A 27,222-nucleotide genomic window follows, 5' to 3' on the forward strand; every position below is an offset into this window, starting at 1 on the left:
TATATATATATATATATATATATATATATATATATATATATATATATGAATATATATATTATAATATATAATAAAAAAATTGTATATATAAGCATATAAGTAAATGAGATCCAAAATTGCCAAATACTGATTTTATTATAAAAGAACAGTACAACATAATTGCAATAAGTGTGTGTCACTAACACACAAGCTCACCATTCAAGGATTGGAGGCTGACTAACTTCCTCAAGAAAACAAGAGGTCAGCATAACTTCTGCTTGTGAAATGCTGACATTTTACATACCTGAACCCTCTCTCACTGAATCAACCCCCTTGGATGTAAGACTGACCTGCCAATAACCTTGTAGTAGGTCAAACTTACTGATAAATTTTGCAGATCCTACACGATCAGTACAATCCCCACCCGTGACTAGGTAAAACAATCAGTTTTAGATGCATCATTAACCTTAGGGTAGTCAAAACAAAGGCGATGTTGCCCTCCCCCCATCTTGACCAAGACTACAGGCGAGCTCCAAGTACTATAGCTATGTTCTATGAGGTCATGGTCAAGCATACACTGTACCTCCTGATTCACGATTTTCTCTTTTGCGGATTCAGCCAGTAAGAGGTAGCTTAATGGGTTGGGTGTCCCCAACGTCCACGTCATGCTGAAAAACATTTGTCCAACCGGGAGAATCCTTAAATAAATCTTTGAACTCGTGAATCAGGCTGATTCAAGAGGATGCCTTCCCCGCATCTAAATGTTGAAATTTAAGATATAAATTATTCAAAATGTCTGAATTAATTTTCAGACTAGTGGGTTCTACAGACACATGATTTTTCTACATCTACATCAACACAACTATGGGGCACTATCTACTGTTACCGGATCTGGTTTACTGTGTGGAAATCTGGAAATAAATGGTGTTAGTATATTAACATAATAAAGTTGAGTATTACGTCTTCTATTAGGAGTTTCAGTTATATGATTTACCTAGTTTACCTTTTTAAGTACCTTCCAAGGACCTGAAAAGCATCCTGCAATGGGTTCCTTGGGAGGGTAACAAAACCAAACCTCTTCATAATTTCCTGACTTTTCAAGAAATTTCTCTGGGCGAATTCCCACACCCGCTGCATTTTCCCTGAATTTGGTCATATATTTTAAACATTAACCTCAAGAGCCTCCCCTTCCCAGTCCTCCCTTACAACAACCAAGGGACCTCGAACACAATATCCAAAAATTAGTTCGAAGGGGGAGGAATGCAGAGACTCCTGGCATCGAACAGATGGAAAAGAGGGCATAAGGGACCTCCTTATCCCAGTCATTCCCAGACTCCAGGCAGAACTTTAATGCTGGCTTTAAAGTTTGGTGAAAACTTTCTAGCTGGCCCTGGCTTTCAGGATGATATGGGGAGGACATGATATGTTTTACCCTGAGCTCTTCCATCTTTTTCTTGAAATAGTGGCTACTAAAGGTCATTCCACAGTCCAACTGCAATATCTTCGGAATACCAAACATTATGAAGAACCCCAGCAGCGCTTCTACAATTATTTCACTCTTAAACCTTCTTAATGGAATACCTGCAGGATACCTGGACATCCTATCAATAATGGTTATTAAATATCCATTTCCTCCTTGAGTGCGAGGCAAAGGACTGACTGCGTCAATAATAACTAATGTGAACAGCTCGCCCACAGAAGGTATAGGGATTAAGGGAGCTCTTGGCACCTTCTGGTTGGGTTTCCCTACCAACTGACCCCCTCGAAGTAGGTTCCTTCACGTGGTGAGGGGGTAAGGGGCCCTGGCTTTTCTTCATCGTTCTTACAAAGAATAAGAGCCCGGGCCCTGACGGATCACCTACAAACCTTTCGATTTAAATGGCGTTGATATTTTCACTTTCGTACAAATTTCTTGGACCTGGTAAATAGGAAAAGGTATCATAGCTGGGATTGGGTTTATATCCGAAGCTAAATAGTGAGAACCGTGGCAGGACCATCAACTGCCCGATAATGTTCGGACCTGAGTTTTCAGGCAAACTATTCTGCAGGACTGGACCACGGATTCCAGGGGGTCTAGTTCTGGGAATAGGACTCTCGGCATTCTGTCCGGTTTGCCCATAATGTGATTAGGGTGGGGATGATTGTATTCTAGTAATGCTCTCAGTCCTATCAAGCCAGGTTGTTTAAAATACACTTGAGCCACTCTAATCATGTTGTGCCATCCCCCTTGGGGTAGGGTAGGGATGCAGACATTTGGGAGTCGGTTCTCACTTGTGCCATTAGTGGAGGAATGAACTCCATGAAAGGCTGATGATATCTTTTTAAGGTTTTCAGGTTTATTTATTTTTTTTTTTTTTTATTTATTTTTTTTTTTCTTTCCTTCAACCTCTATGATAAGTAGTGTCAAAGATTTAAGTACCCCTGGACCCTCTGATGGCATTGTTCCGGCACAGATGACGACCGCTGCTCCAGCACAGAGCAAATCTAGCATGGAAATGGACAATTCTCAGGATAATCCAAATAATCCAAACCAGAGTGGTATTAAAACCTTAATACCCTATAGAACTCCTAAAAGAGTAAATAATATGTCTTGACCCAACCTTGACTCACTTCGACTCCTCTTTGGGAGTGGAAGTTGGTCAAGGTTTCTAACCATGGAAACTGACCAAAATATTTCAGCCATAAAACTAGAGAATTATTTATTAAATAGACATCCAACGACAGACATGTCGTTTAGACAAATAAAGGAAAAAACTTGGCTAATAGAAGCCATAACAAAAAGTCAGTCCGAGGACTATTTGTCTCTAAAAAATATAGACAGTATTAACATTAAAGTAAAAAAACATGATACTATGAACAGCATTCAGGGTACCATTGTACTTCCTGAAAACAATAACGAACCAGTCGATAAGAAAATGCTATTGGACTCTCTCAAAAAAAGATACCCAAATGTCCAAGATTGTGAGGTATATGCTCTATCAAGTAAGAACAACAATAGACAAACGTTAAAAATAGCAAAAATAAAATTTGAGGGTGAAGATCTACCTCAAAAAATAAAAATATTAGGCCAAAATAGAGACTTAAGACCCTATGTCCCAAAACCACTGCAATGTCAAAATTGCAGTAAGTATGGCCACACACAAAAAAAATTGTGGAAATGAACCGGTATGCGCTTATTGTGGATCTACTGAACATACCACACAGTGGAAGTGCAGTGAACCAAAATGTGTAAACTGTGGGCAAAATCATCATGCAAGATCCAAAGAATGCATGTATTACATATACAATACAGAATTAAAAATACTACAAGAACGAACAGGGATGTCTATAAGAGATCTAAGCTAGAATTAAAAGTGAGAGGAATTCAGGATCCGTCTAAGAAACACACGTATTCTTCAATAACAAGAGCAAAAAGGAAAAAAACGGAAACAGATAGAAGTAACAGAGCACAGAAAAGTAAGTCTCAAAAAAAAATTAATAATTTAGAAATAAAAATAAAATATAGAATAAAAAAAACAGGTACAAATGAGATGGATAATATTTTATCCAATTCATTTGAAATATTAATGCAAATAGACACACAGGAAGATGCTGCTACTAAAGTGACAGAAGAGGGTAGAGATAGACTGGAAATTAAAGATAAAAAGGTCTTTGGAGAGAACACCACCCAAAACAAAGAAACCAACTATTATTAGAGAAACATCAGTTAAACCAAAGATAAAGGAGATGAAAAAGGAACAAAAACAAAAACAAGCTAAGAATATACCTTTATCTCCTAAAATAATAATAGAACCTATGAAGGCAAATGTCCAGAACACTGAAGAAGTGAAAGAGAATCATATACCATAGATGATAATGATTATGTCAAGGGAGAAGAGATTACTCCTTCTCCAGTAATTGGAACAAGAGCAAATGAAAAGAAAATACACATGATAATACTTGTGGATGTAATGATTGTTTCATTGAATTATGCAATAACAACAAAAAAGCATAACAAAAGATGGTTTAACAAACATTATAAGAAATTTTATGAAATATAGAAAAAAAGAAAACACAGATTTGAGTAACCATGAAAAAGGGTGCATGTGCATTGAGCACTTAGTCTATTATAAGGAAAAACAGATGAATGTCGTGAGTAAATTATTAGAAAAATTCCAAATTGATAATACAAAAAAAGAGTAAAACCCGACCGCTATAAAAAAATATTTTCAATAGTTATATTATACAATGGAACGTAAATGGTCTACAGACCAGATTACACCTAGGAGAAATACAACGGTTATTAAAAAATATGAACCAATGATATTATGTTTGCAACATGTCAACAAAACAATATTAACGATAGGTAAATATACCTTAGCATCTGCATCAAGAGAGAAGAGAGGAAATTTAGGTACTGCTATATATGTACATAACAAAGTATGTTATGACAAAGTACCTGTAAAATTGACTGATCTGCAAACGTCGAGTATTAGAATACGAATAAAAAACGATAATTATGTAATTCATAATTTGTACAATCAACCTAATAAAAATTATGACGTTGACAAAATCAAAGAATTACTTAATAATACTAAGGAACCAACGTTAATAGTAGGTGATTTTAATGCCCACAACCCAATGTGGGACTGTAATTGTACAGAATCAAATAGAGCAGGAATTAAAATAGAGGAATTCATAGATTCATATGACATGTGCTGTATAAATGATGACGAAATCAGCACATATTTTTCTAAAACACATGGAACATATTCCTCAATTGACCTAACTCTATGTACAGCAGACATAGTAGACAGATTGGACTGGAATACAGTAGATGACTTGCATACAAGTGATCATTTCCCCATATTAATTTCTTTATTACAAAATAACCCCACCAAACATGCCCCTCGATATAACATTTATAAAGCAGATTGGGAACAATATGAATTCCACACCAGAAATATCCCACCATTTGAATATTTTGAAAAGACCATAATGAAACTAATGAATTTCTTGTTGATTTCATTACAAATGCTGCTGATAAAGCAATACCAAAATCCAAATCTCATCCGACAAAACACAAAGTCCCATGGTGGTCTGAAAAACTAACAGAATTAATAAAATAAAAACACCAAATTGGAAGATGACTGAATAATTGGAATAGAAAATTCAGTAAATTAAACAAAATGTTACCAATATTAGAAGGAACCTTACAAAAACTGACTATATTATTATTAGAAATTGATACATTAAAACCTCTGTATAATAAAATATCTGCAAAATTTAAAAGAAAGTAATACAAGGAAGAATCATTTCATGGAAAAAATATGTATCAGATCTCTTTAAAAATACTCCCATACAAAAAATATGGGAAAAATTCAGGAAAATAAATGGTACCCATGTTAAACCACCTAGACATGCCATAATAAAAGATGGGAAAAGAATACTTGATCCTAAAGAAATTAGTAATGTAATAGGTGAAAATTTAGCAAAAGTAAGTAGCAACAAAAATTTAGATGAGCATTTCCACACAAAGAAAAATAATATAGAATTAATAACAATAAATTTTGAAACAGTAGAAGATATATATTATAATAGAAAATTTAGTATGGAAGAGCTAGAATTTGCTCTGTTGAACAGCAATAAATCTGCCCCTGGAGGTGACAATATTTGTTTTGAAATGATATGCCATTTAGCACCTTTGGCAAAGACATACTTGTTAGAGTTTTATAACCACTTATGGCTTAGAAATTTATTTCCTGATGAATGGCGTAAAGCTATAATTATTCCAATCCCCAAACCTGGAAAAGATCCCAGTAATGTAAGCAATTACAGACCAATTTCTTTAACAAGTTGTTTGTGCAAATTACTAGAGAAAATGGTAAATGCTCGACTAACATGGCACATACGAGAAAATAAAATTTTAACTCCCACTCAGTTTGGGTCACAGTGTAACAGATCTACATTAGATTCTCTCTGTAACTTAGAAGACCATATACGAAGAGGTTTTGAACGAAAACAAATTACTGTAGCTGTCTTTTTGACATTGAAAAAGCATACGACACTACATGGAGGTATGCTATATTAAAAACTTTACAAAACAACAACATCTGTGGACATTTACCTAGGTTTATACAAAACTTTTGACAAATCGCAGTTTTCAGGTGAGAATTGATGATGTCCTGTCTAGAACATTTCCTCTAGAAAATGGTGTTCCACAGGAAGCGTCCTTAGTGGCACACTGTTTACGTTAGCAATTAATGATATCAGTAAAAATCTACCTACTGGTATTAAAAGTAACCTGTATATGGATGATTTTTTGCCATATATTATTCAGCATCTCGAATAAAACATGCAGAGCGAATCATTAATAAAAGCATAGTAAAAATAGATGAATGGGCTTTATCTGTAGGCTTTAAATTTTCCATAGATAAAACCCAAGCAATCATGTTTTATAAAAACAAAAAATGGAAAAAGGAGAAGAAATAGACTTAAAAATCAGAAATCATAGTATACCAATTGGCCAAACAGCAAAATTTTTAGGATTAGTATTTGATACTCACCTGAACTGGAAAGCCCACATAACATACATGAAATCAAAATGTAAAAGAGCATTAAACCTAATTAAAAACTGTCGAACACTACTTGGGGAGCCGATAGACATACCCTTACTTTATTGTATAAAGCAACAGTGCTGTCTATCAGTTGATTATGGAAGTGAAATATATGGCTCGGCATCAGACGCAACGCTGAAAACGGTAGACCAATTCATAATGAGGGTCTTAGAATATGTTCAGGAGCTTTTCGATCATCACCAACATCTTCTATACAAGTTGAATGTGGTGAACTACCTCTGTCTCTCCATAGAGAGCTAGTAACGATGAAGAGTGCTCTGAGAATTCAGACAAGTGATTCTCCAACCAAAAATTATTTGGATTAAGAGATGTGTTTATAAACAATCATCCACCTTCTTTCCCAATTAGGGCTAGAAGATTGTTTGAGTCGCTAAATATGTATATACAATTACCTGTAATGTTAAAATTGCGTCCTCCTTGGACAATGAATAAAGTGAGAATTTGTACACACTTGAAATATTTATCAAAAAATCATTCAGATACTCCAGAATACCAAAGACAACATGCAGTAGAGCATATAATCCGAAAAGGTCCACATTACGCAATATACACTGACGGATCTAAATCACAATACGGAGTGGGATATGCTGCGGTATCCCAAAACAAAACGTATCAGTTCTCTCTCCCAGACAAAAAGCCTCTGTATTTACAGCTGAGTTATGTGCAATAGTATCGGCCATAAAAATAATTAGAGAAGTCTCATATAATAATTTTGTAATTTATAGCGACTCCAGAAGTGCTATAGAATCTATTCAAAGCTATAATCCCAAAAATAATATTGTACAACATATAAAGTTCTCACTCCATAAATTGTATAATAAGGGAAAAATATTGAAATATGTTGGATCCCTGCCCATGTAGGGATTAAGGAAATGAAGAGGCTGATAAATCAGCTAAAGAAGCAGTCCACATGACAAGAACAAATGTAGACATCCCTATCAGTGACTATACAAAATATATAAAAACAGTCATTGTAAAAAAAAATGGCAAAATATATGGAACGAAGAACCTGAAAATAATAAATTAAAACAGATAAAATCCAGTGTTGGAAAATGGAATTCGTCATATCAAAGAGAGAGACAAGCACAAGTGATTCTGACACGTCTTCGAATAGGCCATACTCGTTTGACACATGGACACTTAATGAACAGTCCATGTGGCCCTCTTCCCAAATGCCCAGATTGCAATGTGCTGATAACAGTTAAGCATATACTGTGTGAATGTCCAAAATAAAACATGCAGCGATTATCAAATTTTGGAAATAGACCGATAGAAGAAATTTTGTCAGAATCTTCAACGTTCTCAATAGCACCCATTTTAATGTTCATGAGAAGCTGCAAATTAATTGGAAAAATATAAAAAAAACAATCAATCAGTATAATGAATTTTAAAACAAGTAAATTTTATGATTTTACTTAATTTATTTTAAATTTTAATATACCTTTTTAGTAGTATGTATGGAAGCATGAGTTTAAATGTATTTATTGTGTGAGTGTGTTCCAGTATGAAAGTGTATGCCTTTTACAGCTTTTAATTTCATTTTCATTTTCGTTTATCATCATTGACAAGTGACCTATTAGGCACCAGTGCTAGGCTTCTAGCCTAGACTTGTCATTCCATCCTAATCCTTCGGGCCAGCCCTATGAGAGCTGATGGCCAGCTCAGTGGTCTGGATAAACTATTTTAATAATAATAATAATAACCTACCAACTGACATTTCTTACAGGATAACACGTGTTTATTAACATCCTGGTGCATTTGGGGTCAGTAGAAACTGTCAGCCACTTTCTTAAAAGTCTTGGAAACACTCATGTGCCCGGATAAATTATTTTCAGGAGCCTAAACCATCAGCTGAATATTTATCAGGGATAACTAATTGTTTTCTGACCTCAACCATCTCAGCAGGTACATCCAACACCCAGCTGAAACAGTAAAGTAAAACACCCTGTTTGGCAAACGTAGGTTTGTTAAACTTATCAAATTTAGATACTGCTATATACGTACATAACAAAGTATGTCATGAGAAAGTACCTGTAAACTTTACTGATCTGCAAATATCTAGTATTAGCATACGAATAAAAAACGATAATTATGTGATTTATAATTTATGCAACCAACCAGATAAAAATTATGACTTTGACAAACTTAATGAATTACTTAATAATGCCAAGGACCCAACATTAATAGTAGGTGATTTTAATGCCCATAACCCGATGTGGGCCTGTAAATGTACAGACTCAAATAGAGCAGGAAGTGAAATAGAAGAATTCATAAATTCATATGACATATTCTGTATAAATGATAACGAAATCAGCAAATATTTTTATAAAGCACATGGAACGTTTTCCTCATTCGACTTAACTCTATGTACAGCAAACATAGTAGACAGGTTGTATTGGAATACAGTTGACTTGCACACAAGTGATCATTTCCCAATATTAATTTCCTTATTACAGAGTAATCCCACCAAGCATGTCCCTCAATATAACATGTATAAAGTAGATTAGGAGCAATATGAATTCCACACTAGAAATATCCCACCATTTGAATATGTAAAAGACCATAATGAAACTAATAAATTTCTTGTTGATTTCATTAAAAATGCTGCTGATAAAACAACACCAAAATCAAAAGTACATCCAATAAAACACAAAGTCCCATGGTGGTATGAAAAAATAACAGAATTAATCAAAATAAAACACCAAATTGGAAGACCCCTCGAGTAGGACGCCTTGACGAGGTGAGGGGCTAAGGGACCCTGGCCTTTGGGCCCGGGTCCTGACGAATCATCCTACAGTTTTTGGTTTAAATGGCGTGGACATTTCCACATTCGCAAAATTTTACTGCTTAGGTGAGTCTGAGAAGGGATCGTTTTTGGAAGGGGTTCGCATTCAAGCTAATTGTGGGAGTTGTGGTGGTTGAGTCGCCACCGAGATAGTTTGGACCTAAGAGATGGTGATGGGATTTTTCCACTGCTATCTTGAGGGCGGAACCATCTCTGGGGATCAGCCCATCGGAATCCAGGGGCTGGTTTTTGGAGGTGGGACTCCTGGCTTTTGTCCGGAAGCCCACGAGTACGGTTGGAGTGGGAGTCAGTCCCCATTAGTGGGGCAGAACTCCCAGCAGGCGGATTGGCTTATACCTGGGCCACTGCAAAGCGTACTGGTGCTATCCTGAAAGGGTAGGGTATGGGGTGGACTGTTGGGAGTCAACTCTCACTTGTGCCATTGGTGGAGAATGCGAATACCTGACTGATCTACGATACTTTCTTGATATGACCAAGCAGTTTTGGGTGGGTGGATGAACCAGTTTGTGTGTGGTGGTCTGATGTGTGCATGCTTGGCATCTTGGGGTCTCTTTGTGGGCTTTGGGAGTGTGTTGGGGTGGGGAAGCTGAGCAGTAGAGCTGCCCAGTTTGTCCTTTTGATATGCTGTCGGGGTCTGTGCAGGGCTCTTGGGTGTCGGTGTGCACTTTTTGGACCTTTGCATGTGGACTGGTTTAAACTTATGGATTTGGTTTTTAGTTCTCCCTCCCTGGATCCGACGACTTAACGGCACTGGCAACGACTTCTGGCATGAACATGGATACGGGCTTGGCTGTTGGACAGAACCAAACACTGAGACACCAGGGTGTTAATAAATCTGGTGGATTTGATTCAAATAATAGGGTCCTGTATTGCACTAATGTAAACTTATCATTAGATTACGAATGTTTATACAGTGTAGTGAAGCAATTCGGCAAAGTGGAAAGAATTAAATTAATTCTAGAAAAAGATAAGCAGTCATTTTGTGCTTTTATCAAATTTTCCTCTCCCTTGGAAGCTAGTGAGGCACAACAAAGACTCCATGGCCACATTCTGAATGACTCAGTTGTCAGCACGAAAGTGTTTTCAGTGAAAAACTTGAATGATGAGCCATTTGACTTTGTTCCAAAGGCTGAAGAACATGGACCAGTCCCATGTACCAGAGCTCTTCCTCCCCCTCTTATGGCATGTTGCTATCTACAAGGAGGGGAGGAAAAATTTGATAAAAGCTGCTGACTGCATTGAGAGCAAGGTTGGTTCCATTCCCATTGGAAATTTGAAACGGTATGGAAAGAATCTTCTAATAAAAGCTGGAAATGAGACTCAAGCAGTTCTGTTAGCTAACTTTAAACCTCCTGAAAGTGGAAATATTGAATCTATTTCATCTCACAGATTCTTTAATACACTGAAAGGAGTAGTTTACTCAAAAGATCTGCATGTTTTTAAAGAGGAGGAGATTCTCCATCGATGCCCTCCTTGTGTATCTCATGTAAAAAAACTGGGTGGTGATGCAGCTATCCTTTTAACCTTCTCCTCCAATTACCTACCTGATACCATCATTGTTGGCCATGAGAGGATGCAGGTTAAAAAATAAAAAGAAGTCCTAGACAGTGTCGCAAATGCTTTGAATATGGCCACATTCAAAACTCTTGCGATAACAATAAAAGATGTCCTGTGTGCTCTGCAGAGCACGATAATTTTGATGATTGTAAAGCAGCCCGATACTGTTTTCTTTGCAAAGGGTGATCACACACCAAACTCTAGGGCTTGTCCCAGATATAAATTTGAACAAGACGTGTTGGCAGTGGCAGATAATGAACATATTAGCATTAGTGAAGCAAAGCGCACGGTAATGGGGGCAAACAAAAGTGCCAACACTACGTATGCTTCTGTAATAAAACTTATGAAAACTTCCAACAATGTAAGGCCACCAATAACTGTGTCTGATGGAAGATATCACAAACCTGGTATTTCTCGAACCATAAATAATAATGAAAATCTCCAAACTGGTGAGAAACTTTCGTCGGCAAGTGCTTTGAAGTCCAGTAGCAAAAATTGTACTTCCAAAACCACAGAAAATTTATCTTCCACCACATCCACAGCTGTCGATTCATCTCCAAAAATAAGGGTGCCAAAATCATTAATAATTCAGGAAAATATTCTGAAAATACTTCAAACCAAAATAAGCTAAAGGAACAATCCCAATTAGATAGAGCTAGTTCAGAGCCATCAATCGCCACAGCCACAAACAAAAATAATAATAAAACTACAGGTTGCAACTACCAAGAAACGCACAAGAAATAGTTCCCCAAATAATGATAATTTTATAATAAAAACTTCAAATGGGTTCAGTGTTTTGGAAGACATCTCTCCTCCTAGAAAGGTGGTTCCAAAAGTAGTTTCAGAACAAAAACATCTGAGCTCAATTCAGTCTTGCCGCCCTAAGACAAATAGGATTAGTGGTGCACAGAACCACAGCAATAATTCTGAACATCAGGTTCATAATAAAAAATATGAAGATCAACCAAAGACCCTGAACACCAATTCAGATGAAAAGGGATTAAGAAAACAATCTCTTATAAAGGAGAATTTCCCACTCCACCCTAGGAACAGTACTTCCCCTCCAAGGAGTGGGAAGTAGCACATTTTACCACCTTAGCATTCTTGCTCGATATTCTTCAGTGGAACTGTAAAGGTCTCAGAGCCCGTACAGAAGACCTTAAAGTTTTAATGCATGAATTTAATCCAGGGATTATATGCCTACAGGAAACAATGTTAGGCAACTCTGTTTATAATCCTGGACTAAATTATTCAATATTTAAATCATATCCCCAATTGGTGATCGTGCCCATGGAGGTGCTGCAATTATTATTAATAAATCTCTACAGCACTCCACAATACAATTAAATACAACACTACAAGCTGTCGCTATTTCAGTCATTTTGGAAAAGAGGATAACAATCTGCTCCTTATACCTTCCACCAGACCTTGATTTTAACATTGGAGATATTCAGTCATTAATTGACCAACTTCCAGCTCCTTTACTTCTGCTAGGTGATTTTAATGCCCACAACCCCCTTTGGGGAAGTCGGTTTTTAGATAGTAAAGGGAAATTAATCGAAGACCTTATTGACAGGAATGATGTTACCCTGTATAATAATGGGTCAATGACTTTCCACAACATTCACGATAATCATTTCTCTGCACTGGACCTTAGTATTTCTTCAACTAGTATCCACCTTGATTTTAATTGGTCTGTTAATGAAGATTTAAATGGAAGTGATCACTACCCGATCCATTTGAAATATGCTCTGAATGCTCCATCTGAAGTTTTACCTAAGTGGAAGGTAGAGGACGCAGACTGGGATAAATTTAGTAAGGGTGTCAATCTAGATAGGAGTTTGAGTCCTTTCATTCTCATCTAGATGCCTGTGATTACTTTATTGAATCTACTTTGAAGAGTGCTGAAGGCTCGATTCCAAAAACAAAAGGCAAACCTCGTAGACCTGCAGTTCCCTGGTGGAATAAGACATGTGGTATTCTGAGACAAGTGACTAGGAAATGCTACAGACGTTACAAAACTAGTGGCTCCCCTCAGTCTAAATTAATCTACAAACGTGCTTTAGCCAAGCAGCGGCGCTTTTATAAGAAAGCCAAAAGAGAATGTTGGCTTTACTATATTAATGGAATAAACTCCAAGACCCCACTAAGAGTGGTGTGGCGCAAAATAAGGAAACTGAGTGGAAAATTTGTAGCGTCACCATTGCCCTCATTAAAAATAAATGACACTCTAATCACAGAGCCCACTGAAGTTGCCAATGAGCTAGGAAAACACTTTTCTAAAGTTTCCAGCCCTAACAATTATTCTCAGAATTTCAAAGAATTAGGAATTCTGAAATGTGTCTGAAGTTTGATTCAGGAAAAATCTGAACCATACAACTACAAATTTTCCCTAAGAGAACTTCATGAGGCGCTCTCCTCAAGTGAATCCACAGCTCCAGGTGAGGATACAATCATATATGAAATGCTGAAACACCTCCCAGATGATGCCAAAAATATTTACTGAAGATTATAAACAAAATATGGGAAACTGGAATTTTACCCAAGGACTGGAAAATATCCATAATTGTCCCTGTTAAAAAGCCTAATAAAGATGCTTCCCAAGCCACCAGCTATAGACCAATAGCTCTTACCAGCTGTGTATGTAAGCTGATGGAGAAAATGATAAATACTAGACTGGTTTGGCACCTGGAGACCAAAGGATTACTATCGCCATTTCAATTTGGTTTCAGAAAAAACCGCTCCACCCTTGATCCTTTGCTGAGGCTGACCAACCAAATCCAGCAAGGATTCGCCAAAAAGTGTCAGACCATTGGCATATTTTTTGACTTGGAGAAAGCATATGACACTACCTGGAGAATTGGCATCATGAAACAATTGCACAAGATGGGCATATGTGGAAGAATGGTCAGGTTTATATATTCCTTTTTATCAGACAGACTTTTTAAGGTAAGAGTGGGAAACTCCTTCTCCCAACCTTTTATGCAGGAGGAAGGAGTTCCCCAAGGAAGCGTTTTAAGTGTAACACTTTTTTTCAGTGGCAATAAATAGTGTGATTGAAAAAAATCTCGCCCCTGTTAAATGCTCGCTTTTTGTCGATGACCTTGCAATATACTGCACAGGATATGATTCCTTGTCCGTATGTAAACATTTGCAAAGGTCTATTAATGCTATTACTAAGTGGGCTGATGAGAATGGTTTCAAATTCTCCTCTTCCAAAACAGTTGCAGTAAGATTCACCAGGTGCCAGCGTGTGGAAGAGGTTCCCACACTTAGTTTAAAAGGGTCCATCCTTCCTTACGAGTGAAGTTAAATTTCTGGGGATGACTATTGACCATAAATTAACATGGGCTAGCCACATAAATGCCCTAAAGTTTAATGTTAAACAATCTATGAATATTTTAAAGGTTGTCTCTGGATTTAGTTGGGGGGCTGATAAGAAATCCCTTCTGAGGTTATATGACTCTCTGTGTCAATCTAAGTTAGACTATGGCTGTCAGATTTATTCCTCAGCCTGTAAAACCAAGCTAAAGGAACTGGATGTTGTACACAACATGGGGTTGAGAATATGCTCAGGGCTTTTAGAACTTCGCCTGTTGAAAGCATTTATGTCGACACAGATCATTTACCCCTTGATCTAAGAAGGCAAGAGCTAGGGTTGCGATACATGGCTAGAATGAAAAGTGCTCCCAAAAATCCCTCCTTTCAAGCACTAAAGCAAAACAGACTCTCGAAGTTTTTCTGGTACAAGAGCTTGTAAACCATTCCAAATTCGACTGAATGAGGATGTTAGGAATAATCACCTTAAATCCCAGAAAGTCCTGGAAGTAGAATATCCTGTAAATCCTCCATGGCTTATCCCAGAAGCATCAATATGTAAGAAACTGTTTAACAAAAAAGGACTGCACTGTAGAAGAGATTAGGGAAAATTCTTAGAGCACGATGTTACCCATACTAATTTTACAAAAATTTATACAGATGGATCTAAGTCAGATAGTGGTGTTGGTTGCGCTGTTATCCTTGGTGATACAGCGTACACAGCTAAATTACCTGACTCTGCATCAATATTTACTGCCGAATTAACAGCCGTAGTGTCTGCCTAGATTTAGTTTTTCAAAGTAGTGACTCTAATTTTGTCATATACTCAGACTCTAGAAGCACCTTAGAAGCTATTAAAAATTTAATAGCTTTCATCCATTAATTGAAAAAGTTCAGGAGTGGCTTTTTCGTATATATTGTCGACGTAAATCAGTCTCTTTCTGTTGGGTCCCTTCTCACGTGGGGATTCGCGGAAACGAGATGGCAGACAGGGAAGCAAAAGCTGCTAGTATTTTATCAGAAACCTCTTTCAGAAAAGTGCCTCATACAGATCTAAAAAAGGTCCCATTAGATCTTATGTTTTAAGTAAATGGCAAGAAAGGTGGACTTCTCCTTCTTGCCAATAATAAGAAATATAGAAATATTAGGGATAATGTACTACCGTGGTCTTCGTCATTCCAGCTTGACAGACGAACAGAGGTTATTTTAACGAGATTAAGGATTGGGCACACTCGTCTGACCCATCAGTTTATTTTAGAAGGGATGCAGCCCTCCAGAGTGTGCTTACTGTGACGAGACACTAACAGTGGAGCACATTCTGGTGGTCTGCCCCAGATATTTTAACCAAAGAGAGAGATATTTTCAGGTAAATCCCTGTCTGATATTTTGGGAGATGAAGCAGATATTTCTGCTATCATCTCTTTTTTTAAAGTGTATTAAAATTTTTAACGATATTTAATTTTATTTAATTTATTACATCACGTAGAATTTTAATGACATTAATTTTTTTTTTTTTTGTATATAGCATATCATTCATTAAACTTCATACCCTTATTTATTGGTCACATCACTTCATTTTATGTATTAATCATTTCCTTCATGAATTCATAACTTTAACATAATTTATTTTCTTTCCATTACGGCGCTGAATGGCCTTGTTGGCCCCAGTGCCTGGGCTTTTGCCCTAAATATCATACATCCATCCATCCATCCATCAAATTGGAAGACGATTAGATAATTTGAATAGAAAATTCAGTAAAATGAATACAACATTACTGATATTAGAAGAAAATTTACAAAAACTAACTATATTATTATTAGAAATTGATACATTAAAACCTCTATATAAAAAAAATATCTGCAAAATTTAAAAGAGAAGTAATTCAAGGAAGACTCATTCCATGGAGAAAATGTGTACCAGATCTCGCTAATAATACTTCTATACGAAAAATATGGAAAAAATTCAGGAAAACAAATGACACCCATGTTAAACCACCTAGACATGCCATAATAAAAAAAGTTGGGAAAAGAATACCTGATCCTAAAGAAATAAGTAATGTAATCGGAGAAAATTTGGCAAAAGCAAGTGGTGACAAAAATTTAGTTGAGCATTTCCGCACAAAGAAAAGTAGCATAGAATTAATAACAATAAATTTTGAAACAATAAAAGATATATATTATACTAGAAAATTTAATATGGAAGAGTTGGAATTTGCTTCGTTGAACAGCAATAAATCTGCCCCTGGAGGTGACAGTATTTGTTTTGAAATGATCTTCCATTTAGCACCTTTGGCAGAGTCATACGTATTAGAGTTTTATAACCACTTGTGGCTTCGAAATTTATTTCCTGATGAATGGTGTAAAGCTATAATTATTCCTATCCCCAAAGTTAAGTATACCTTAGTTTAACCAGACCACTGACCTGATTAACAGCTCTCCTATGGCTGGCCCGAAGGATTAGACTTATTTTACGTGGCTTAGAACCAATTGGTTACCTAGCAACGGGACCTACAGCTTATTGTGGAATCCGAACCATATTATAGCGAGAAATGAATTTCTATCACCAGAAATAAATTCCTCTAATTCTTCACTGGCTGGCCGGATATCCGAACTCGGGCCCTGCAGAGTGTTAGCCGAGAACAGACCCGAACAGTCCAGCGAAGAACTATTCCTATCCCCAAACCTGGAAAAGATCCCAGTAATGTAAACAATTACAAACCAATTTCATTATCAAGTTTTTTTATGCAAAATACTAGAGAAAATGATAAGTGCTCGACTAACATGGAACATTCGGGAAATTAAAATTTTGAGTCCCACTCAATTTAGGTCACAATGTAACAGATCTACACTGAAGTCTCTGTTTAACTTGGAAGACCACATACGAAGAGGATTTGAATGAAAACAAATTACTATAGCCATCTTTTTTGACATTGAAAAAGCATATGATACTAGATGGAGATATGCAATATTAAAAACGTTATATGAAAATAGCGTCCGTGGACATTTACTTAGGTTTATCGAAAACTTTATGACAAATCGCACTTTTCAAGTGAGAATTGATGATGTATTGTCAAGTACATTTCCATTTGAAAATGGTGTTCCACAAGGAAGCGTCCTTAGTGGCACACTGTCAACTTTAGCAATAAAAGATATCAGTAATAATCTACCTATTGGAATTAAAAGTATCATAACTTGTGTATGGATGATTTTGCCATATATTATTCAGCATTTCACATAAAACATGCAGAGTAAATCATTAATAAAACTATAGTAAAAATAGATGAATGGGCCTCATCTGTAGGCTTCAAATTTTCTATACAAAAGACTCAAGCAGTAATGTTTTATTAAAATAAAAAGTGGAAAAAAGGTGACGAAATAGATTTAAAAATCAGAAATCATTCCATACCAGTTTGCCAAACAGCAAAATTTTTGGGATTAGTATTTGACAATCACCTGAACTGGACAACCCACATAACATACATGAAATCAAAATGTAAAAGAGCATTGTCTAATTAAAAAAAAACTATCAAACACTACTTGGGGAGCCGATAGACACACACTTACTTTACTGTATAAAGCAACAGTGCTGTCTATCGTTGATTATGGAAGCGAAATATATGGGTCTGCATCAGACGCAACGCTGAAAACATTAGACCCAGTTCATAATGAAGGAGCTATTTGAACATCACTGACGTCTTCTTTACAAGTTGAAAGTGGTGAACTACCTCTCTTTCTCTCCATTGAAAGCTAGTAACAATGAAGAGTACTCTGAGAATTCAGAGAAATTATTCTCCAACCAAAAAATTATTTGGAGTAAGAGATGTGTTTATAAACTATCATTCACCTCCTTTCCCAATTAGAGCTAGAAGATTGTTTGAGTCATTAAATATAAATATACAGTTACCTTTAATATTATAATTACCTCCTCCTTGGACAATGAATGCAATGAGAATTTATATACACTTTAAATATTTATCAAAAAGTAATTCGTATACTCCAAAATACCATAAACAACATACAGTAGAACATATAATCCGAAAAGGTCCGCATTACGGAGTGGGATTTGCTGTAGTATGTATCAGTTCTCTCTACAAATAATGCTTCAGCATTTACAGCTGAGTTGTGTGCAACAGCATCAGCCATAAAAATAATTAGAGAAACCTCATGTAATAATTTTGTGATTTATAGCGACTAGAATCTAGAGGCGCTATAGAAGCCATTAAAAGCTATAATAAAAAAAAATAATATTGTACGGCATATTAAGTTTTCACTCCCTAAATTTTGTAATAAGGGAAAAATATTGAAGTATGTTGGATCCCTGGCCATGTGGGGATTAAGGGAAAAGAAGCGGCAGGTAAAGCAGCTAAAGAAGTCCACATGATAAGACATCCCTATTGGTGACTATACTATACAAGATATATAAAAACAATCATTGTAAGCAAATGGCAAAATATATGGAATGAAGAACCTGAAAATAAATTAAAACAGATAAATTCCAGTGTTGGAAATGGAGTTCGTCATATGAGAGAGAGACACACACAAATAATTCTGACGCATCTTCGAATAGGCCATATTCGTTTGACACATGGACACTTAATGAAGAATCCATGTGGCCCTCCTCCCAGATTGGAAAGTGTTAATAACAGTTAAGCATGTACTGTGTGAATGTCCAAAATAAAACCTGCAGCTATTATCAAATTTTGGAAATAGACCAATAAAAGAAATTTTGTCAGAATCTTCAACATTTTCGGTAATACCCATTTTAATATTCATGAGAAGTTGTGAGTTAATTAATAAAATATGAAAAATCAGTCAGTCAGTATAATGAATTTTAAAAGTAAATTTTAAGATTTATTTAATTTATTTTGAATTTTAATATACCTTTTTTAGTGAGTATAAAAGTATTTATTGTGTGAGTGTGTTCCAGTATGAAAGTGAATGCCTTTTTGCAGCTTTTAATTTCATTTTCATTCATTCATCATTAACGAGTGACCTATTTGGTCCCAGTGCTGGTAGGCTTCTAGCCTAGATCTGTCATTTCATCCTAATCCATCAGGCCAGCCCTATAATAGCTTATAGTCAGCTCAGCGGTCTGGTTAAACTTTTTTAATAATAATAACAATATGTACATAAGTATATATAAAAATAATAAATATGGTACATGCAAAAGATAATAAAATGTCAGAAAAACTTGTTAACATGATGGAGCCAAAACACTATGCAGTGGAGGGTCCTTTCCAGGTTAGCCTCTTCATGTGAAGGAAGGTCAGAAGCGATCGTTTAGAAAATGAATATGAGAGAAGAGGGTAAGGAAAAGATTAGGATAAGGCAACATCCTGATAAATCAACAGGTATCCTAAGTCCTTCTATTAAGCGTATCCAGCGTACCATTCAATAGGCAAAACTTGGTTTATCACTATTATTTTACTCTGTAATATTCGAATCCTCTGATCTTGAATTAATTTTTTTCTGTCATTGAAGATTTGTCCCAAGAAAGAGTCGCATGTCCATTTGAAAAGTTGCGTTAAAGATGATGGTAAATGATGACAAGCATTTTGTTTATTGTCATTTTATTACGTTTCATAGGAAAATATATTTTTATGCAGGTAATATATTAAACTATTGTGAAGATAAAAATCACATGCTCGAAATACAAGTCATTCCCTGATATAGATTTTGATGTCGGAGTGAGGACGAAGAGGAGGTTCGTTCATCATTATTCACACTGATAAAAAACAGATTCGTTTTGTGTTGTTATAGAAGTGGACTGATTGGGGTTCCTTTGGAGCTTCAGCTTGGTTTTCCACATTTGGTGTTCCTGTAAGAGGTGCTGTTGCTGCTGAAGTAGCAGCTGGTTCCTTTTCTCCTCTCTTTGCAGTTCTCCTTGCAAGGTCAATCGCTCATTCTTCTTTCTTGCATTATGTTCCTTAGCTCTGATGTTGGCAAGTTTTCGTATGTGGTTGAGCTTCTGCTCTCCTTCTGGAAGGTACACTCGAGAGCTTCTGTGCTGTCCCAGACGTCTGTTAGGTTCTTCAGGCGAAGACTCTTGAGCTGAGGTCATATTCCTGCCCTCGTACCTTGTTTGCACTAAATCAAAAGGATTGCTGATATCGCTCCGGGAAGAGTATTGGTCATTCGTTGTCCAGGGATCTATAATGGTGGTCACCTCTGGGATACTGCAACCGTTATGAATGTTTGTCTGTCTCTGGGTTTTGTGGGTTTGTGTGTTGTTACTTCCTGGCCACTGCATGGGCAACGTTTTGTCAGGCTGCCAATGTGAATTGCTTGGCAGATTTGGAGTTGCTCCCCATTGCGTTGAAACTGTAGGTGGGAGGGAAGTGGTATAGTTGCACGCATCATGGTGACGTATACTTTGACACCGAAGTCCTTTTTGCAGATCCATAGCTGCTGGTTCCTGAAACATTTTCAAGACTGGTTATTTTAGTAAAAACGTAAAGAATAGAAAAAGTGATTCAAGATAAAAATTTTTTTTATATAAATGCTCTAGGTAAATATGAGAAATTCATTATTGGAATATTATATTGATATTTCTTTAAAAATGTATTAGGAGTTAGTTTTTGATAGTAAAATGAACGAATTTTCGTAACCGTTTTAATGAGAAGAATAAACTCACCATAACTTGTGATTGCCACGAGTTTTCCGTCGGTGGAGGATCACTCAAATCGAACCTCCGTGCTGCCGCCGTTTCTCTGAAAAAGCTGTCAACCAGAGAATCGAGGAAGTCAGAATCTACGTCGAATCCGGTTTCTTCCATGATGTCTTGGAAGGAAAGGTTATTGCATAATGAATTCAGGTCGCTTGCAAGTGCATTCGCTTCTTGGAGGTCACTGAAAGATGTCCCCGGTAAGAGAGGTAGAGAACAGAAAGGCTCTTCCGTATGTGAGGATGGACAGTGCAGATCTCGAAGGGCGTCTGGGTCACAGTCAGTTTGGTGTTGTTGATGCCGGAACATTGTTGTTGTAGCAACGTTGTTGAGTTTGTTTGGGTTTTTTGTAGGCAGCAGTTCAGTAGATTTTGGATTCAGTAATGGGACTGCTTAGAAGTAAGTTATGGAACTGATATTTGCTCTAAGTACGGCTGAATTGATGTGGTCCACAGGAGGCGTTCCTTTTGGTATAAGTTTTGCTTCCTAGGGAGACAAGGCACTCAGTGATACAGGAGTCACAGGGGAAGGGGTTTTATCCATGAAGCGAATACGCTGCTCATTCGTTTCCCTCTCATGTGGTTGCTTCGTTAGCTGAGGTTATTGCGTGAATGGAGAACGAAAATTTCGTGTCGAAGTTTCGGAGTAGCTCGGGCAAACGTTTCATCGTCAGCGCCGGGAAGGGGCCTCTATCGTGGGTCACTCGTGGAAATTCATTTGCTGTATGTGGGCGTTGTCGGTACAGAATTTATATTCGTTTCCCCTTTGATAACACCATTGGATACTGCTATCATTCTTGTTCTCCTTTTTCTTATTTTTTGACTGTCTTTAAAATTGACGGGGTGGTTTCCTGGTGAGAATACTTCATATTGTTTGTTAGGTGTAACCCCAAGATCGAGAAGCCATAGTTACAATTGTCCGCTGGTCTTGAGAGGCTGCGTTGTTTTACAGAAATAGAAAAGAAAGTTTCTGTTAGCTTCGTTTGATGTTGCTGATATGACAAATTTGCTAATTGTTCGTCATTTCCCTAACAGCGTTTTAAAAGCTTGAACTATTAGCATCATGGGCCTAACATTAGGTGACCGTTATTTTTGCTTTTTGCTGCAAAGCATTTGTAGAATGCCAGAACACCAGGTTACTTCGACTTTTAGTAGCCTATAGATAGTAATAGTATTTAGATTATTCAATTTCCAGGCACTTAGGAAAAGAGGTTCCAGATAAGCATATATTGAATAGTGTTATATTCAGTGTTACACGAAGATAAGTTTTCTCTCCACTTTCAGTATATAATTTCTGTTTGCTTTCTTTACGTTATTACTTTGACCCTGTAGGTGGTCGCACGGTGGAGGTAAATATAAGCGTCAATTTTTTTTTCCGGAATGATGAAAATCCGATGATTTTGGCTACGAGTAATGCGCAGAGTGATATAACAAATATAGAAAACCGTAGAAAAACTGTTATGAGTTTTTCTACTGTTTTCTATATTTGTGTTAACTGGAGGTATTAAAATGAATAAGAACTGCTTGCATGCATAGATACATACTGAGGGGAGTCTTTTATTTGGACATTGGCAGCATATTTTCTGTACAACATTTTCCAGGTTATCTTGAGACGATGGCTGAAAATTCTCTGTAAAGAAGATTAAAATTCATCAGTGTTTTTAGCATTTGCTGAAAGAAGCTGAACTTTCAGAGGAAGTATCCCTCACTTCCTAAAGAATTTCTAACCAACTACACTACAGACTCAAAGTAGTGTTCTCTCGATTGCATTTCTTACATAATATAAAATTTGGATTTATTTTCCGTTGGTAAATTTTTACCATTTTGAGGACCATACTTATGATTTCTCGTGGCCTGCAGCAAAAAGCCAATTTTATATATATATATATATATATATATATATATATATATATATATATATATATATATATATATAGATATATATGTATATCATATTCTATATCTATATATACAGAGAAATCACAAAAGTAAGCGTGTGATTTTGTTTATTAGCTGAAGCCACTAGAAAAGTTCATATTGAAACGACAGAGTGCCAAGTACTTTTGTTCCCCGAAGATGTGTTAAGATTCACGAAAGTACTTGGCACTCTGTTTTGTCAATTTGAACTTTCCCAGTGGCTTTAGCTAATAATATCTGTATATCTATCTATCTATCTATTTATCTATCTATCTATCTATCTATCTATCTATCTATCTATCTATCTATCTATATATATATATATATATATATATATATATATATATACAGTATATATATATATATATATATATATATATATATATATATATATATATATATATATATATATATTTATAAATTTGAATTTATTTTTGTACTGGTTAATTTTCTGAATTTTGAGGACCACACGTAGGATTCCGTGTGCCCTGCAGAACCATGACCCGACCTGTGCTGCTTGCAAGTTGCTTAGCGTACATGGTTTAAATATTTTCGGAGTCTGTGTCACGTGAGTTTGCTTTATTGCTTTGTATCACCCAACTCTCATCGGAGTGTTCACGGGTGGAATATTTCACGACTTTCATAATGTGTATGCGAGGTCCTTCCATCCGAATTGCGTCATCACTGACTCAACCACCACGTTAACAGTTGTAAGCTTTGTATTTATGAGCTTTAGAGGCGACTTACTACTGCTCTGTTCTGTTAAGCAAGAGTGGGAATTCCTCCTTCAGTATACGACCTTAGTAAACCATGAAGATACCTTCGCTTTACCATTGAGTCTCTCTCGAAATGCTCCTTACGCTTTATTTCAGTTTCCATTTGTCTCCGAAAATACTTATTCCCAAGGTCGTATTGTGAATGTATGCATGAGAAGTGGACGTTGAAAGTGCATTTATCTCCCAACCTCCCAGAGGGTGCCGTGCAACTGGAACTTCAGAAGTTCAAGCGAAGGTGCAATGTAATACTTCCCTAATGCTATTCTCCTTGCATTTTAATACATTTTCATGTCTGTTAATTTATTAATTTATTTTGTTCTTTTTTAATAAGTAGGATCTCTTTCTTGTGTATTTCCCTTTACCTCCTCCTACTTCTTCCTAACGAACACCATGTTCTATGGAAGCACGAATTTCAAGTCAGTGGCCCTTGTGAACATGTTCCATATGAATAGGTTCCATCTTCTGACTAAATAATAATAATAATAATAATAATAATAATAATAATAATAATAATAATAATAATAATAATAATAATAATAATAATAATAATGATGTCTAGAATGCTCATGTCCAGGATTTTGCTGAACATCTCCAACCAATATAAAATAAAAATTGACGAAAATACTAGGTCATACTTAAGAACAAGCACAGTAATAATGATAACAATAACAATGTATACATAAATATGTATAAAAATAATAACCATGGTACATGCAAAAGATATTAAAATGTGAGAAAACTTATTAACATGATGGAGCCAAAACACTATGCAGTGGAGGGTCCTTTCCAGGTTAGCCTCTTCATGTGAAGGAAGGTCAGAAGCGATCGTTTAGAAAATGAATATGAGAGAAGAGGGTAAGGAAAAGATTAGGATAAGGCAGTATCCTGATAAATCAACAGGTATCCTAAGTCCTTCTGTTAAGCGTATCCAGCGTACCATTCAATAGGAAAAACTTGGTTTATCACTATTATTTTACTCTGTAATATTCGAATCCTCTGCTCTTGAATTAATTTTTTTCTTTCATTGAAGATTTGTCCCAAGAAAGAGTCGCATGTCATTTGAAAAGTTGCGTTAAAGATGATGGTAAATGATGAAAAGCGTTTTGTGTATTGTCATTTTATTAAGTTTTATAGGAAAATATATTTTTATGTAGGTAATATGTTAAACTATTGTGAAGATAAAAATCACATGCTCTAAATACAAGTCATTCCCTGATATAGATTTTGATGTCGGAGTGAGGACGAAGAGGAGGTTCGTTCATCATTATTCACACTGATAAAAAACAGATTCGTTTTGTGCTGTTATAGAAGTGGACTGATTGGGGTTCCTTTGGAGCTTCAGCTTGGTTTTCCACATTTGGTGTTCCTGTAAGAGGTGCTGTTGCTGCTGAAGTAGCAGCTGGTTCCTTTCTCCTCTCTTTGCAGTTCTCCTTGCAAGGTCAATCGCTCATTCTTCTTTCTTGCATTATGTTCCTTAGCTCTGATGTTGGCAAGTTTTCGTATGTGGTTGAGCTTCTGCTCTCCTTCTGGAAGGTACACTCGAGAGCTTCTGTGCTGTCCCAGACGTCTGTTAGGTTCTACAGGCGAAGACTCTTGAGGTGAGGTCATATTGCTGCCCTCGTATCTTGTTTGCACTAAATCAAAAGGATTGCTGATATCGCTCCCGGAAGAGTATTGGTCATTCGTTGTCCAGGGATCTATAATGGTGGTCACCTCTGGGATACTGCAACCGTTATGAATGTTTGTCTGTCTCTGGGTTTTGTTGGTTTCTGTGTTGTTACTTCCTGGCCACTGCATGGACAATGTTTTGTCAGGCTGCCAATGTGAATTGCCTGGCAGAATTGGAGTTGCTCCCCATTGCGTTGAAACTGTAGGTGGGAGGGTAGCGGTATAGTTGCACGCATCATGGTAACGTATACTTTGACACCGAAGTCCTTTTTGCAAATCCATAGCTGCTGGTTCCTGAAACATTTTCAAGACTGGTTATTTTAGTAAAAACTTAAAGGATAAAAAAAGTTATTCAAGATAATTTTTTTTTATATAAATGCTCTAGGTAAATATGAGAAATTCATTATTGGAATATTATATTGATATTTCTTTAAAGATGTATTAGGAATTAGTTTGTGATAGTAAAATGAACGAATTCTCGTAATCGTTTTAATGAGAAGAAATAAACTCACCATGACTTGTGATTGCCACGAGTTTTCCATCGGTGGAGGATCACTCAAATCGAACCTCTGTGCTTCCGTCGTTTCTCTGAAAAAGCTGTCAACCAGAGAATCGAGGGAGTCAGAATCTACGTCGAATCCGGTTTCTTCCATGATGTCTTGGAAGGAAAGGTTATTGCATAATGAATTCAGGTCGCTTGCAAGTGCATTCGCTTCTTGGAGGTCACCGAAAGATGTCCCCGGTAAGAGAGGTAGAGAACAGAAAGGCTCTTCCGTATGTGAGGATGGACAGTGCAGATCTCGAAGGGCGTCTGGGTCACAGTCAGTTTGGTGTTGTTGATGCCGGAACATTGTTGTTGTAGCAACGTTGTTGAGTTTGTTTGGTTTTTTTGTAGGCAGCAGTTCAGTAGATTTTGGATTCAGTAATGGGACTGCTTAAAATTAAGTTATGTAGCAGATATTTGCTCTAATTAAGGCTGAATTGATGTGGTCCACAGGAGACGTTCCGTTTGGTATAAGTTTTGCTTCCTAGGGAGACAAGGCACTCATTGATACAGGAGTCACAGGGGAAGGGGTTTTATCCATGCAGCGAATACGCTGCTCATTCGTTTCCCTCTCATGTGGTTGCTTCGTTAGCTGAGGTTATTGCGTGAATGGAGAACGAAAACTTCGTGTCGGAGTTTCGGAGTATAGGTCGGGCAAACGTTTCATCGTCAGCGCCGGGAAGGGGCCTCTATCGTGGATCACTCGTGGAAATTCATTTGCTGTATGTGGGCGTTGTCGGTACAGAATTTATCTTCGTTTCCCCTTTGATAACACCATTGGGTACTGCTATCATTATTGTTCTCCTTTTTTTTATTTATTTATTTTTTGACTGTCTTTAAAATTGACGGGGTGGTTTCCTGGTGAGAATACTTCATATTGTTCGTTAGGTGTAACCCTAAGATCGAGAAGCCATAGTTACAATTGTCCACTGGTTTTAAAAGCTTGAACTATTAGCATCGTCGGCCTAACATAAGGTGACCGTTATTTTTGCTTTTGCTGCAAAGCATTTGTAGAATGCCAGAACACCACGTTACTTGGACTTTTAGTAGCCTATAGATAGTAATAGTATTTAGACTATTCAATTTCCAGGCACTTATGGAAAAGAGGTTCCAGATAAGCATATATTGAATAGTGTTATATTCAGTGTTACACGAAGGGAAGTTTTCTCTCCACTTTCAGTATATAATTTCTGTTTGCTTTCTTTACGTTTCTTAATATTCTTTACGTTATTACTTTGACCCTGTAGGTGGTCGCACGGTAGAGGTAAATATAAGCGTTGTCAATTTTTATCCGGAATGATGAAAATCCGATGATTTTGGCTACGAGTAATGCGCAGAGTGATATAACAAATATAGAAAACCGTAGAAAAACTGTTT

Source organism: Macrobrachium rosenbergii, chromosome 42 (genome assembly GCF_040412425.1).
Source record: "Macrobrachium rosenbergii isolate ZJJX-2024 chromosome 42, ASM4041242v1, whole genome shotgun sequence".
NCBI classification, from domain to species: domain Eukaryota; kingdom Metazoa; phylum Arthropoda; class Malacostraca; order Decapoda; family Palaemonidae; genus Macrobrachium; species Macrobrachium rosenbergii.